Source organism: Euleptes europaea, chromosome 3 (assembly GCF_029931775.1).
Source record: "Euleptes europaea isolate rEulEur1 chromosome 3, rEulEur1.hap1, whole genome shotgun sequence".
In the NCBI taxonomy this organism is placed as follows: Eukaryota; Metazoa; Chordata; class Lepidosauria; order Squamata; family Sphaerodactylidae; genus Euleptes; species Euleptes europaea.
The window spans coordinates 120,586,041-120,600,931 of NC_079314.1; positions in this window are offsets into that span (position 1 = coordinate 120,586,041).

Here is a 14,891-nt window from a genome sequence, read left to right on the forward strand (position 1 = left end):
GCATTGAAAGGCTCGGGAGACGAGCCAACGAACGTCGCTTTGGCAGGGATAACCCAAGTGATAATCTGTTGATAGCTCGCTGGGAAACTCATCCCTGTTGTGCAAAGACACTGCTGCAGAAGACCAGATACACGCTGCAAACCTCTCCTGTAGATGAGTCAGAGCAGTATGCGAAGACTCTTTGAGCCTTATCTAGGTTATGTTGCCTTAAAATGGGCTTAACAGTCATTCTCTCTTCCAGGGGACCCCGTGGGAACTGCAGCCCTGCATAGGGCAAATGACATACGAATGCTGTACATTGTATGTATTTCAGCTACAAAAAGAAAAAGCAGCTGTGGGAGGTGACACATACAGCAACAAGCAGATTAGCAGCCAGCCGGGCGTACTGAGAACCTGAACCACTGAATAATTCTATACCTTAATTGATTGCAAATAAGGAACAACAATATATGTGAAGCTATTGGCTGAAGAAGCTGCCTTGTTCATCCGGACAGCGTTTCCATTTTTTTCAATATGCTTCCTTCCATGTTCCCTTGAAGAAGCTGATGATTGAAACAAAATGTATAAAAGAAAAAGTTATTAACTGAACTGAAATATAATTCATTTTGGTACTATTGTAGCAAAGAGATATAGCTACTTCGTTTCTTGGTCTTTATGTTTTGTATTGTCTTAGTCGTTACACTGTAAAGAATTGTATAATTTTGGACACTCTGTACATATTCACCACATGTTTGTAACAAGTATAATATAGCATTTTGATAAGCACTGAGAGCCTCATACTATTACTTTATACTACCACCTGGAGGTTGGCAACCCTACTCCCCAGGCTCCACCTCAAAATCCCCAGGAATGCCCCAAACCATAGTTGGCAACCTTAGAATCAGAATCAGAATCTCAGTGCTGGTGAAGGAGTGGAGGTTAACTGAGAGCTATTAGGGTGTAGTGGTTAGAGTATCACACTAGGCTCTGGTTGACCCGGGTTCAAATCCTTCATTGCTATGAAACTTCCTGGGTGACCTTGGGCCAGTCCGACACTCTCTCAGTTTCACCAACCTCATAATGTAGAAAGAATGTAGACAAGCTGGAACGTGTCCAGAGGAGGGCAACAAAGATGGTGAGGGGTCTGGAGACCAAGTCCTATGAGGAAAGGTTGAAGGCGCTGGGTATGTTTAGCCTGAAGAGCTGAAGACTGAGAGGGGATAGGATAACCATCTTCAAGTACTTGAAGGGCTGACATATAGAGGAGGGTGCAGAGTTGTTTTCTGTTGCCCCAGAAGGTCGGACCAGAACCAACGGGTTGAAGTTAAATCCAAAGAGTTTCCTCCTAGACATTAGGAAGAATTTTCTAAACAGTTAGAGCTGTTCCTCAGTGGAACAGGCTTCCTCGGGAGGTGGTGGGCTCTCCTTCCCTGGAGGTTTTTAAGAAGAGGCTGGATGGCCATCTGTCAGCAATGCTGATTCTGTGAACTTAGGCAGATCATGAGAGGGAGGGCAGGAAGGGTTGCGTCAGTGTTTGGCTCTCGTGGCCTTTTCTTGCATACCCAGGGTAGTGCCGATCGCCACTTTGGGGCCAGGAAGGAATTTTCCTCCAGGCCAGATTGCCCAGGGATCCTGGAGGGTCCCCCCCCCAATCTTCTGGGCATGGAGTAGGGGCCACTGCGGGTGTGGTGGAAAGTAGTTGTGAATTTCCGGCATTGTGCAGGGGGTTGGACTAGATGACCCTGGAGGTCCCTTCCAGCTCTATGACTCTATGATTCTATGTATGTTGTTTTCGGGATAAAACGGAGAGGGGAGGACCACTGGGTTGCAGGAAGGATGCGATAAAAATGTTCCACCTGCTGTTTCCTTGATCAGATATACCACTCCCCCTCACAAAGTATGCTTTTCCCAGAAAAGAAAACAGACGGACACGATACAGGAGGATATTGAACAGAGAATTCTCAATGTAGCAAGAAACTACAAATTGATCTTTGGATGGTGGAAAGTTCAAAACTTTACTTTTGCTAAGGACTTTTACTAGGGTTGCCAGCTGGGGGTTGGGAAACACCTGGAGATTTGGGGGAGAAGCTGGAGGAGGGTTACGGTTGCCCACCTCCAGGTAGTGGCTAGAGATCTTCTGCTATTACAACTGATCTCCAGCCGATAGAGATCAGTTCCCCTGGGGAAAATGGCAGCTTTGGCCATTGGATTCTGTGGCATTGAAGTCCCTCCCCAAACCCCTCCTTCCTCAGGCTCCACCCCCAAAATCTCCAGGTATTTCCCATACCGGAACTGGCAACCTTAAGGAGGTCAGAGTTTGGGTAGGGAAGGGACTTCAGTGGGGTATAATGCCATAGAGTCCACCTTCCAAAGCGGCCATTTTCTCCAGGAGAACTGATCTTTGTCGCCTGGAGATCAGTTGTAATACCGGGAGATCTCCAGCCACCACCTGGAGGTCATAATGGTCGGAAGAAGGTTGTGTTATCAGAACCCTCAGTGGTTTGTGTAAACTTTGGGTAGAAGGCTGAAGAAGCCTTACTGATGGCGAAAACGTGGATCGGAACCGGTGGACGCGTTTCCTGTGTCATTTCAGTCTGTCGGCCAAGCTATTAAGCTACTGAAGAGGATTGAAATGGATCATATGTGACTGGACTACACACGAGTAGTTGTGGAGTTTTCAACTGGTAATCCTTGGACGGTCTTGGTGTCTATTTTGATATTGTAAATATTTAGGTTACTTATTTGTTAGTATGTGATAGGTTATGGAGTATAGAATTATTTAGACTTTATAGTTATGTAATAATAGACTTTAAACGAGAGCCTGTGTGCTCTCTTTTGCTATAGACTGTATACAGCATTGGTTTCTTTTTTGTGTGGTTACCAGCTAGAGGTTGGCAAACCTAGCTTTTATGCTGCTGGTGTTCTTGTTTTCCCTTTCTAGTTAAATGTGGGTGGGTTTTTAAAACCATTCTCTTGTAATTGTGTCCCAATGCTGATGGTAAGGTCATTTGGACGTTGACCTAAGCTGCATTCAGCCGTTGTAGATCCTGTGATAGGAATGCAGGATGGAAATGTTATAAATAACACCAACGGATATTTGAGGAATGACACGACAGGCCAAATGCAGATAATAAACAAGCCACGGTGAGGGGAATGAGCCTGGGAAATCCTCGAGCTTTCGTGGACGCTCCCTCCTCTGGCTTCTTGGTTCTTGAGAAACTAGCCATGACGTCAGAATAGGATGTAACCATGGTTGGTGGGTTTTTCTGCTGCCTGCAGCTTGCAAGTTTCCAAACCAGGACAAAACCTCACTTTGGATTCTTGGTTTTAGGCAAGAAACAAACCACAGTTAGTCATTTTGCCCGATGCAGACGCTGCAAATAACTGTGGTTTTGCACAGGCCAAGAAGTCTGTGACTGAATAGGATTGTCAGTTCCAGGTTGGGAAATTTGTAGAGATTTGGGGGTGGAGCCTGGGGAGGGCATAATTAGGGGAGGAGAGCTCGGGAGCTCGGCAGAGATGTGATGCCGTAGAGTCCACCCTCTGAAGCAGCCACTTTCTCTAGGGGAATTGATCCTTGTAGACTAGAGATCAGTTGTAATTCTGGGGAAACTCCAGGACCTACCTGGGGGTTGACAACCTTACCCACATCTAGGGTTGCCAGGGCCCTCTTCGCCACCGGCGGGAGGTTTTTGGGGCGGAGCCTCAGGAGGGTGGGGTTTGGGGAGGGGAGGGACTTCAATGCCATAGAGTCCAATGGCCAAAGCAGCCAGTTTCTCCAGCTGGAAATCAATTGTAATAGGGGCAGATCTCCAGCTACTACCTGGAGGTTGACAACCCTACCCACGTCCAAAGGAAGTGAGCGCGTGCACAAAAGTCGTTCTTGTAATGAAGTACGGTTGGTGCGTTGCATTAGAATACAGCCTTACATGGGCAATAACGCAGGTATAATTCCGCAGAGTAGAGATGCCTTTTGTACCCGTCCAAAGTGGCCACCAATCATTATCTCCTGTGTTAACATTTAGCTTTAAAAAGATGCAGGCTGTGATGTCATTGACTTCAGAGTTGGCTGACCCCTGCAACCAAGCAGCTGCCAATGAAGTGGAACAGGGGAGGGGGAAACCTGGAGCTCAATGGCTTCTAGGGTAGCCAATCTCCAGGTGTAGGGTTGCCAGCCTTCAGGTGGCACCTGGAGATCTTCCACTATTACAGTGGATCTCCAGGTGACCAAGATCAATTCCCCTGGAGGTAGGGTTGCCAACCTCCAGGTACTGGAGAAATATGTAAACCTACACTGAATTAGTAGAAACTGGAGAGAGGCAGCAGCGCATGGCTCAGTGAATGCAGAATGAAAATTAAGAAGAAAAGCAATGCTATTGCTAGTAAATTATATTCATTTATATAACCAAACCTGGAAGACAAGTGTTCATTTCACACAATATGCCTCGCAGGGCTTAAGAACCAAAAGAAAAAGAGAGAGAGCAAAAATATGCTAAACATTCATTGCAGCCAATAGGGCTAATAATATTTACACAGGCAAGGTAATATTTACACAGGCAAGGTGGAAATTCCACAATGGTAAATTACATATGATCACGAAGAAGGTCAACAACAAAAGTTCAAAGTCAATTGCAAGGCTGGATAGCAAAGACGCGTTTCGAATATCTTCATCAGTTTGCTGAACCAACGATATTTAAGGAGACCATCACAAATAGATTAATCCCACTGGGGTGCAGTGTGCATCTACAACTGATAACAATAAGCCACATGACTATCCTGAAATCCAAACCACATTCAAGGTAAGTTTTAAAAGCATGAAACGGACATAATTAGCTTACCCACTGCTTCAATGTAGCAGAAACGGCACTGGGAGGATTTCACAGAGTTCCAAACAATTCTAAAATATGACAGCGCAACGTTATAGACATCTCATCAGAGAAATTAATAGTAAAGAAGTGGTATAGATGAGATGTCTATAACGTTGCGCTGTCATATTTTAGAATTGTTTGGAACTCTGTGAAATCCTCCCGGTGCCGTTTCTGCTACATTGAAGCAGTGGGTAAGCTAATTATGTCCGTTTCATGCTTTTAAAACTTACCTTGAATGTGGTTTTGATTTCAGGATAGTCATGTGGCTTATTGTTATCAATTGTAGAGGCACACTGCACCCCAATGGGATTAATCTATTTGTAATGGTCTCCTTAAATATCGTTGGTTCAGCAAACTGATGAAGATATTCGAAAAGCATCTTTGCTATCCAGCCTTGCAATTGACTTTGAACTTTTGTTTTTGACCTTCTTCGTGATCATATGTAATTTGTGTGTGTGTGTTAAGTGCCGTCAAGTCGCTTCCGACTCATGGCGACCCTATGAATGAAAGTCCTCCAAAATGTCCTATCTTTGACAGCCTTGCTCAGATCTTGCAAATTGAAGGCTGTGGCTTCCTTTATTGAGTCCATCCATCTCTTGTTGGGTCTTCCTCTTTTCCTGCTGCCCTCAACTTTTCCTATCATGACGGTCTTTTCCAGTAAATATGTAAATGGTAAATATGTAATTTACCATTGTGGAATTTCCACCTTGCCTGTGTAAATATTATTAGCCCTTTTGGCTGCAATGAATGTTTAGCATATTTTTGCTCTCTTTTTCTTTTGGTTCTTAAGCCCTGCGAGGCATATTGTGTGAAATGAACACTTGTCTTCCAGGTTTGGTTATATAAATGAATATAATTTACTAGCAATAGCATTGCTTTTCTTCTTAATTTTCATTCTGCATTCACTGAGCCACGCGCTGCCGCCTCTCTCCAACCTCCAGGTACTAGCTGGAGATCTCCTGCTAATACAACTGATCTCCAGCCGATAGAGATCGGTTCCCCTGGAGAAAATGGCCGCTTTGCCCATTGGACTCTATGGCATTGAAGTCCCTCCCCTCCCCAAACTTCCCCTTGGCCACTGGTGGAGAAGTGGGGGGTTGCTAGATCCAAGTTGGGAAACTCCTGGAGATTTGGGGATGGAGCCTGGGGAGGAAAGGGACCTAAAAGGGGTGCAACGTGGTGTAGGAGAACCAGCATGGTGTAGTGGTTAAGAGCGGTGGACTCTAATCTGGAGAACCGGGTTCGATTCCCCGCTCCTACACATGAGCGGCGGATGCTAATCTGGTGAACTGGATTTGTTTCCCCACTCCTCCACACGAAACTAGCAGGGTGACCTTGGGCTAGTCACAGCTCTCTTAGAGCTCTCTCAGCCCCACCTACCTCACAGTGTGTCTGTGGTGGGGAGGTGAAGGGAAGGGGATTGTAAGACGGTTTGATTCTCCCTTAAGTGGTAGAGAAAGTCAGCGTATAAAAACCAACTCTTCTTCTTCTTCTTCTTCTTCTTCTTCTTCGCCATAGAGTCAATCTCCAAAGCAGCCATTTTCTCCAGGGCAACAGATCTCTGTAGTCTGGAGATGAGCTGTAATTCTGGGGGATCCCCAGGTCCCAGCTGGAGGCTGGCATCCCTACTGCCAGCTCAAAAAATGTTGGTGACCCCTGCGTTAAGCAAATCCTCACATTTTTTTGATTGAGGAATTACTCCCTTTCCTGAGATATTAAAGCAGAGAAGATCAAGTTTGGGGAGTCCAATGTCTTCTCATGCTCTGAACAAAAGAGGACCAGAAAATCCCTCCCCCTCCAAGCCCATCTCTTTTTTGCTCCCTTCCGCACAGAGAATTGTGCAATGAAAATTCATCTCAGCTGTTGTTCGGATTATACAGTGCAGGAGCCGTACGGCATCTGGAGATTAGGGGGGGAGCTGGGGCAGGCGCCACACTCCACGGATGCCCCCAGCTGTCTGGTTGTCAACTCCGCATTGCTAAATTCCTGGAGATTTGGAGGCAGTGAGTGGGGAAGGGAGGGTTTGGGGAGGGGAGGGACGTCAGTGGGGTATAATGCCGTAGAGTCCACCTTCCAAAGCAGCCGTTTTCCCCAGGGGAACTGATCTCCGTCTTCTGGAGACTTGTAATTCTCCAGGCCCCACCTGGAGTCTGTCAACTAAGGTCAACCTGGAGATTTTGGGGGGTAGCCCCTGAGGAGGGCGGGGTTTGGAGAGGGGAGGGACTTCAATGCCATAGAGTCCATCTTCCAAAGCAGCCATGTTCTCCAGGGAAACTGATCTCTATCACTAGGGTTGCCAGGTCCCTCTTTGCCACCGGCGGGAGGTTTTTGGGGCGGAGCCTGAGAAGGGTGGGGTTTGGGGAGGGGAGGGACTTCAATGCCATACCCACACGTGGAGGAGTGGGGAATCAAACCCGGTTCTCCAGATTAGACTCCACTGCTCCAAATCACTGCTCTTAACCACTACACCACGTTCCCCGGCACTTATTGGCTGACTTAACATGGAAGCTCTGTGATGGATCCCAAAAAAGGCCTTTTGTGCGGCCCACCCTCTGTTTCTTCTTTCCTCTTCCAACTGGATTCATCTTCCCATCACAACCTTGCCAACAAACCATCTCGTGTGGTCCGGTGCCACAGAAAATAAAGCGCTGAATTCCTTGGACCTGCTCTGTCATTTCTGGATGTGGTCCATAATGTTTTGGGTTTTTTAAAAATCCCTTTTGCAGGCTGGCAAAGTCTGCTGGGAACCATTCATGGCGGTGTGTTCGCAGGAATCCAGCATCGCCGATAAACCATCCTAGAATTAGAAAGAGCCAGGGGATGGGGAAAAAGAAGGTCTAAAAATAAAAGACAGCCTTTCTCTCTCTCTTTTAATTCCAGATAAGTAATTTTTCCAGACATTACCGGTATGTATTTATGGAATTTCTAAATTTGTAGACCATTATTTACACAGTCGTTTTCTTGAGTAAGGGCAGTTGTGATGACTACTCCCTGGTCCGTGTTTCTCATACATTTTCTTACAAAGTCTCATGTTTAAAATAAACGTAAGTGTATGAGAACTACAAGAGATGGATTGACTCAATAAAGGAAGCCACAGCCTTCAGTTTGCAAGATCTGAGCAAGGCTGTCAAAGATAGGACATTTTGGAGGACTTTCATTCATAGGGTCGCCATGAGTCGGAAGCGACTTGACGTCGGCACTTAACACACACATGAGAACTATGGCTGATACAATAGTCATCATAACTGTCCTTACTGAAGAAAACAATGACTGCATAATCTGTCTTGCTTGCCCAATCTGTCTTCCCTTCTTTCCTGGAGCACAGCTGGAAAATTGATTCTACCTAGCTCAGTGGTAGAACGTTGCCTTTGCATGCTTAGGGTTGCCAGCTCTGGGTTGGGAAATACCTGGAGATTTTGGGGGTGGAGCCTGAGGAGGTCGGGGCTTGGGGTATAATGCCATAGAGTCCACATTCCAAGACGGCCATTTTCTCCAGGTGAACTGATCTCTGTCAGCTGGAGATCAGTTGTAATCCCAGGAGAACGCCAGCCAACAACCTGGAAGTTGGCAATCCTATGCATGCGTAAGATCCCAGGTTCTGGCAAGAAGGACAGCCAGAGACACCAAAAGCCGCCACCTAAATCCACTCGAGCTTAGGGTTGCCAACCTCCAGGTAGTAGCTGGAGATCTCCTGCTATTACAACTGATCTCCACCCCACAGAGATCAATTCACCTGGAGAAAATGGCCGCTTTGGCCATTGGACTCTATGGCATTGAAGTCCCTCCCCTCCCTAAACCCCACCCTCCTCCGCCTCCAAAACCTCCCGTCGGTGGTGAAGAGGGACCTGGCAACCCTAGATGCAAGCCTCCAGGTTGGGGCCTCCAGCTTTGGAGGGTGGATTCAATGGAAGCAAATCCCCTCCTGAGCTCCCTCCCCAAACTTCCCCTTCAAAGCTCCCAAACTGGAGTTTGCTACCCTAGCCCCTCTTGTAATGTACAGCTTGCGTGCAGGGCTCAGATTGTGCCAGGAGACACCCCCAGCAACGAAGGTAGACTCTTACATTACTTTCGGCATTCGTCAGACTCGTAATGATGAGCTCGGTCCCGTCTGAGAGGCTGTTGAAAGGAGTTATTAAAATATCAGTGTCTTTGCTGTGAAGAACGCCAGGAAAACCGACTTCCTTCATGCGACTGGCTCTAATTTTCCTGCCCCTTCTCAGCAATCTGGTTTTGTTTTGATTTTTTTTCCTCCCAGTCCTGGGGCAAGAGAGCTGCAGCGGAGACTACTCTCTGGGCCGAGGAATTCGGATGGAAAACAGGAGAGGGGTGTGTTTGTTACGCTCTGAAAATAACAGCGTGGGAGACGAAGAGGGTATCCCTGGGCGCTCTCCGAGGTTTTCATTAAAAACCCCAAAGCCGGGCAATCGGGTGTGACTCCCATTGCCAGCACGCCATGCAACTATACCAGAGGTGGGGTCGGGGCGTTCCTAATGTCAGAACATTTGCTGTAGCGCGTTGGGGATTCACCTGGCTTTCTCTTCAGATCCCAGAAATTATGGCTCAGACAACCCGTCGCAAACCATAAAACCTTCTTAACCACACCCTGTCACCGGCCGTGGCTGCGATGCGCTCTCAGAACTGCCCAGTTGCATGGAGGATCCATCAGCCGTTGGTACCCAACAGACTCCAAGCAGGGCTCAGCTCGAGCAGGCAGCTCAGGTTGCCAACCTCCAGGTAGTCACACATATACATAAAGTACCACTAAAGCTGGACAGTGAAGAAAGCTGATAGGAAGAACATAGATTCCTTTGAAATGTGGTGTTGGAGGAGAGGGTGACGGATACCCGAGACCGCCACAAATCAGTGGGTTACAGATCAGATCAAGCCGGAACGGACCCTAGAAGCTAAAATGACTAAACTGAGGCTAGCGTACTTTGGTCACATGAGAAAAGAGTCACTAGAGAAGACAATCATGCTGGGAAAAGTTGAGGGCAGCAGGAAAAGAGGAAGACCCAACAAGAGATGGATTGACTCTTTACAAATCTATACAAGTTGCAAACAAACAATCTATGCAAGTTTACAAGGTTTTGCGAATCTTATCCGCGTTTCGCTAACTGCCTTTGCTTCCTCAGACGTCTGTTGCTGCTGCACAGGGAAATCGTTAAAATTAGCAAAACACGGATAAGATTCGCGAAACCTTGTAAACTTGCATAGATTTTTTTTGCAACTTGTATAGATTTGTATTGAATGATGCAAATTATTGTGATATAAAAAAAACAATAAAAATTAAAAAAAAAACAGTTGGGGACTCCTGCCCTAAACTAAAGGTCTCGACCGTGTTTTCTTTTCCAGTTTATTCACCTTCACCACCTTGGGTCATTTGTGGGTTCAGGAACAAACATCTGCCATCTTTCTCAGCAAAAAGTTGAATATGTTTGAATGACTGATGCGTGACGCATTTATTTTCCCCTCTAGCAAGCAAAGGAGTGTTTATAGTTGATTCCACCCAAGGTCAGGGTAGGCCACAAGAGAAAAACCTCCAGTTGTGGGGAGAGGCTCCATAAATGCCACAACTGTTCCACTGTATTTCGTCCGAATCTGACGCTGCTCTTTCCTGTAGGGCTGCTGACGTTTTTGATTTGCTCAGAAAGGGACCGCGTGGGAATGCATTCACAGCCGTACTTTATTGCCCTTTATTGCTCCTCTGCTTACTTCTGAAGTAGGCCCATAACCTCCAATGCTGCTAGGGTTGCCAACCTCCAGGTACTACACAAGAAAAGAAGGCTCAGTGCTGTAAGGATAATTGGAGCAACCCAAAACAGCACTATAACACTATAAAGCAAATAAGTGAATTTTATAAAGTGCAAAGTGAATAAATATATACAGCATATACAAAGGGAGTACAACCAGATACAAACTTTACAATAACAATCCAATAAATATGACTTATCAAGAGGATGCCAAAGATCCTGATTCAACAGGTAAGTTCAAGTAATCAACCAATTAAGGTATCATTTGATATTAGAATTTTTTTGAATCTTTCAAATTCTTTTTAGGTTGCAGTTATTAGAGTAAAGCCACAGGAAAAAGATGTCAGACGTGTTGTCTAGATCGGGACCACGTTTTGCATATGGCTTCTTCGGTGACCTGTATCAATAATAAATATATGTATAAGTGCCTTAGTAGGTGTTGTCTCATAGGGACCACAAAGATTTGTATCCAGGTCTCCAGAAGGATGGAAATGATAAGTCATATTTATTGGATTGTTATTGTAAATTTTGTATCTGGTTGTACTCCCTTTGTATATGCTGTATATATTTATTCACTTTGCACTTTATAAAATTCACTTATTTGCTTTATAGTGTTATAGTGCTGTTTTGGGTTGCTCCAACCTCCAGGTACTAGCTGGAGATCTCCCGCTATTACAACTGATAGGGAGGGAAGGGGCCGTGGCTCAGTGGCAGAGCCTCTGCTTGGCATGCAGAAGGATCCCAGGCTCAATCCCCGGCATCTCCAGTTCAAGGGACTAGGCAAGGAGGTGATGTGAAAGACCCCTACCTGAGACCCTGGAGAGCCGCTGCCTGTCTGAGTAGACAATACTGACTTTGATGGACCAAGGCGCTGATTCAGTATATGGCAGCTCCATGTGTTCATAATGAGGAGGGGCTGTGGCTCAGTGGTAGAGCATCTGCTTGGCATGCAGAAGGTCCCAGGCTCAATCCCCGGCATCTCCAGTTAAAGGGACCAGGCAAGGAGGTGATGTGAAAGACCTCCACCTGAGACCCTGGAGAGCTGCCATGGCTCAGTGGTAGAGCATCCGCTTAGCATGCAGAGGGTCCCAGGTTCAGTCCCCAGCATCTCCAGTTAAAGGGACTAGGCAAGGAGGTGATGTGAAAGACCTCCGCCTGAGACCCTGGAGAGCCGCTGCCGGTCTGAGTAGACAATACTGACTTTGATGGACCAAGGGTCTCATTCAGTAGAAGGCAGCTTCAGGTGTCCATGTGATCTCCAGCTGATAGAGATCAGTTGACCTGGAGAAAATGGCTGCTTTGGCAATCAGACTCTATGGCACTGAAGTCCCTCCCCTCCCTAAACCCTGCCCTCCCCAGGCTCCGCCCCAAAAACCTCCCGCTGGTGGCAAAGAGGACCTGGCGACCCTAAGCGCTGCAGCCTAATTGGTTTGAGGATGTAGCCATTAGGGTTTCTAGGTCCCTCTTCGCCACCGGTGAAGCAAATTGCTGCTTTGGAGGGGGGACTCTATGGCACTGTACCCTGATGAATATGGTTGCCAGCTCCAGGTTAGGAAATACCTAGAGATTTTGGGGGTGGAGCCTGAGGAAAGCGGGGTTTGGGGAGGGACTTCAATGGGGTATAATGCCATAGAGTCCACCTTCCAAAGTAGCCATTTTCTCTAGGGGAATGATCTCTGTCATCTGGAGATTAGTTGTAATAGTTTAGGGTTGCCAGGTCCCTCTTTGCCACTGGTGGGAGGTTTTTGGGGCGGAGCCTGAGGGCAGAGTTTGGGGAGGGGAGGGACTTCAATGCCATAGAATCCAATTGCCAAAGTGGTCGTTTTCTCCTGGCGAACTGATCTCTATCGGCTGGAGATCAGTTGTAATAGCAGGAGGTCTCCAGCCACCACCTGAAGGTTGGCAACCCTATAATAGTGGGAGAGTTCCAGCCACCACTTGGAGCCTGGCAATCCTACTGAGGAAACCTCTTCCCTTCCCCAAACCCTAGCCTCCACCTAGGGTTGCCAGGTCCCTCTTCACCACTGGCAGGAGGTTTTTGGGGCGGAGCCTGAGAAGGGCAGGGTTTGGGGAGGGGAGGGACTCCAATGCCATAGAGTCCTATTGCCAAAGTGGCCATTTTTTCCAGGTGAACTGATTTCTATCTGCTGGAGATCAGTTGTAATAGCAGGAGATCTCCAGCTAGTACCTGGAGGCTGGCAACCCTATTCCCACCCCCAAATCTGCAGGAATTTCCCAGCCCGGAGATGGCAACCCTAAGTCTACAGGGAAGTACTGCCGATAGGGCTTACGCAGAAAAACATACTTGCGGCTTATGCTCAGCGCTTGAACTTGATTGCCCCTTTCCCCAAGAAAGGAGCCATGGCAAAAAGGGTACGAATTCATTTATTATTTTCCGTGGAGGCCCAGGACATCATCTATAAGGGCCAAAGTTATTTTCCTTAGGTGTGCCTCTGTTGAGCTGGGAATAATCGAATCAAGAATGTTCTTCTTCCAGCTCTACCGGCTCTGTTGCAATTCTAGACGTTTTGCTGGGGGCCAAATCTCCAGATCTTATGCAAGGTTTTTTTTTTAAAAAAACACAATAAACCAAAAGCAATCCCGAATGAGAAAGCTGGTCTCAGCTCGCGAGTAGACATTCCTGGTTTCCAATAGTCACGTTCCAATCAGGTCTGGGCTGCAGCCGAGGGAACTGGGAGATCTTCAAGTCCCGCAAGATTCTCACGGATGCTGCAGGCAACACCAAGAGAGATGAGAAAAAGAGATTAGGTGCGAAGCCAGTGGGGCTTAATAGGGTGTGACTCTGCTCAGCATTGTCCTTTTGGCTTCTGGGGTTTAATTGCAACCCAGTGACAGAGCTAGGCAGAACTCAAAACGCTGCTCAGCCTGGCCTCTGGGATTGCCAGGTCCCTCTTCGCCACCGGCAGGAAGTTTTGGGGGCGGAGCCTGAGGAGGGCGTGGTTTGGGGAGGGGAGGGGCTTCAGTTCCGTAGAGTCCAGTTGCCAAAGCCCTCCCTCGCCCCCTGCCCCGGGCGCTCCTTCCCCCAGCTCCATGCCTGAGGCTGTGACGGGCTGACTGGCCAAGGTCACCCAGCAAACTTCCAAAGCAGAGTGGAGATTTGAACCTGGGTCTGATGCTCTAACCCCGTGTTGGCGAACCTATGGCACGCATGCCGACTCTGGCACACGTAGCCCTCTCTGCCGGCACTTGCGGCTCAGCTGGGCGGCGGGGGCTTTGAACTGCTTCCCTGGACTCCCCGCGGCCCAGCTGGGCGACGGGGGCTTTGAATTGCTCCGCGCTGCCTGCAGGCAGTTCAAAGCCCCCCCCCTTCCCTGGACTCCCCTCCGCCCAGCTGGGAGTCCAGGGAAGTTGTTTTTTCTATACTAAAACCTCAGTATTCAGGTTAAATTGCCGTGCTGTCACTTTGCGATAAATAAGTGGGTTTGGGGTTGCAGTTTGGGCACTCGGTCTCTAAAAGGTTCGCCATCACTGCTCTAACCACTACACCATCCTCACTGTCACGTGGAGGTGACAACAGGGAGATCAGAAATAATGTATCCTGTAATCCCGTGTGCTGATTTTATCTTGCTAATGAACTGTTGTGTTGTGGTTGTGTCCTTGCTACTGGTTGTTGCATTGTTAGCCGCCCGGATTCTAAGGAGAGAAGGCGGGAGAGCAATAATTTAAATAAATAAATGCAAGCAACGCCTTTGAAAACGCCAGGCCTCCCTTCTCAACTGCAAGTTACTTGCTGGAACAATTGCTAAAATACATGCGTTGAACACTCAGAGAAAGCAGCGCCAACCAGATCAATGCTGGTTCTCTGTTTTGTTAAAGGGGAGGCTGTGGCTCCGTGGTAGAGCCTCTGCTTTGCAAGCTGAAGGTCCCAGGTTCAATCCCCATCGTCTCCAGTTAAAAGGACTAGGCGAGGAGGTGATGCGAAAGACCTCTGCCTAAGACCTTGGAGATCCGCTGCCAGTCTGAGTAGACAATAATGACCTTGATGGACCAAGGGTCTGGTTCAGCATGAGGCAGTTTCACATGCTTATGTGTTCGTTTCTCACCACTGTTTCCAATCTGAGAGCCCCTCTGTTTTCTTTGGTGTCCTCAAGGAGGGTGGGTAATAGGGTTGCCAACCACCAGGTACTAGCTGGAGATCTCCTGCTATTACAACTGCTCTCCAGTCGATGGAGGTGCGGTGGAACACAGGCAGGATGGAAGGGCCTTTCTTATGTTCTTAGAGATCAGTTCACCTGGAGAAAAGGGCCACTTTGGCCATTGGACTCTATGGCAT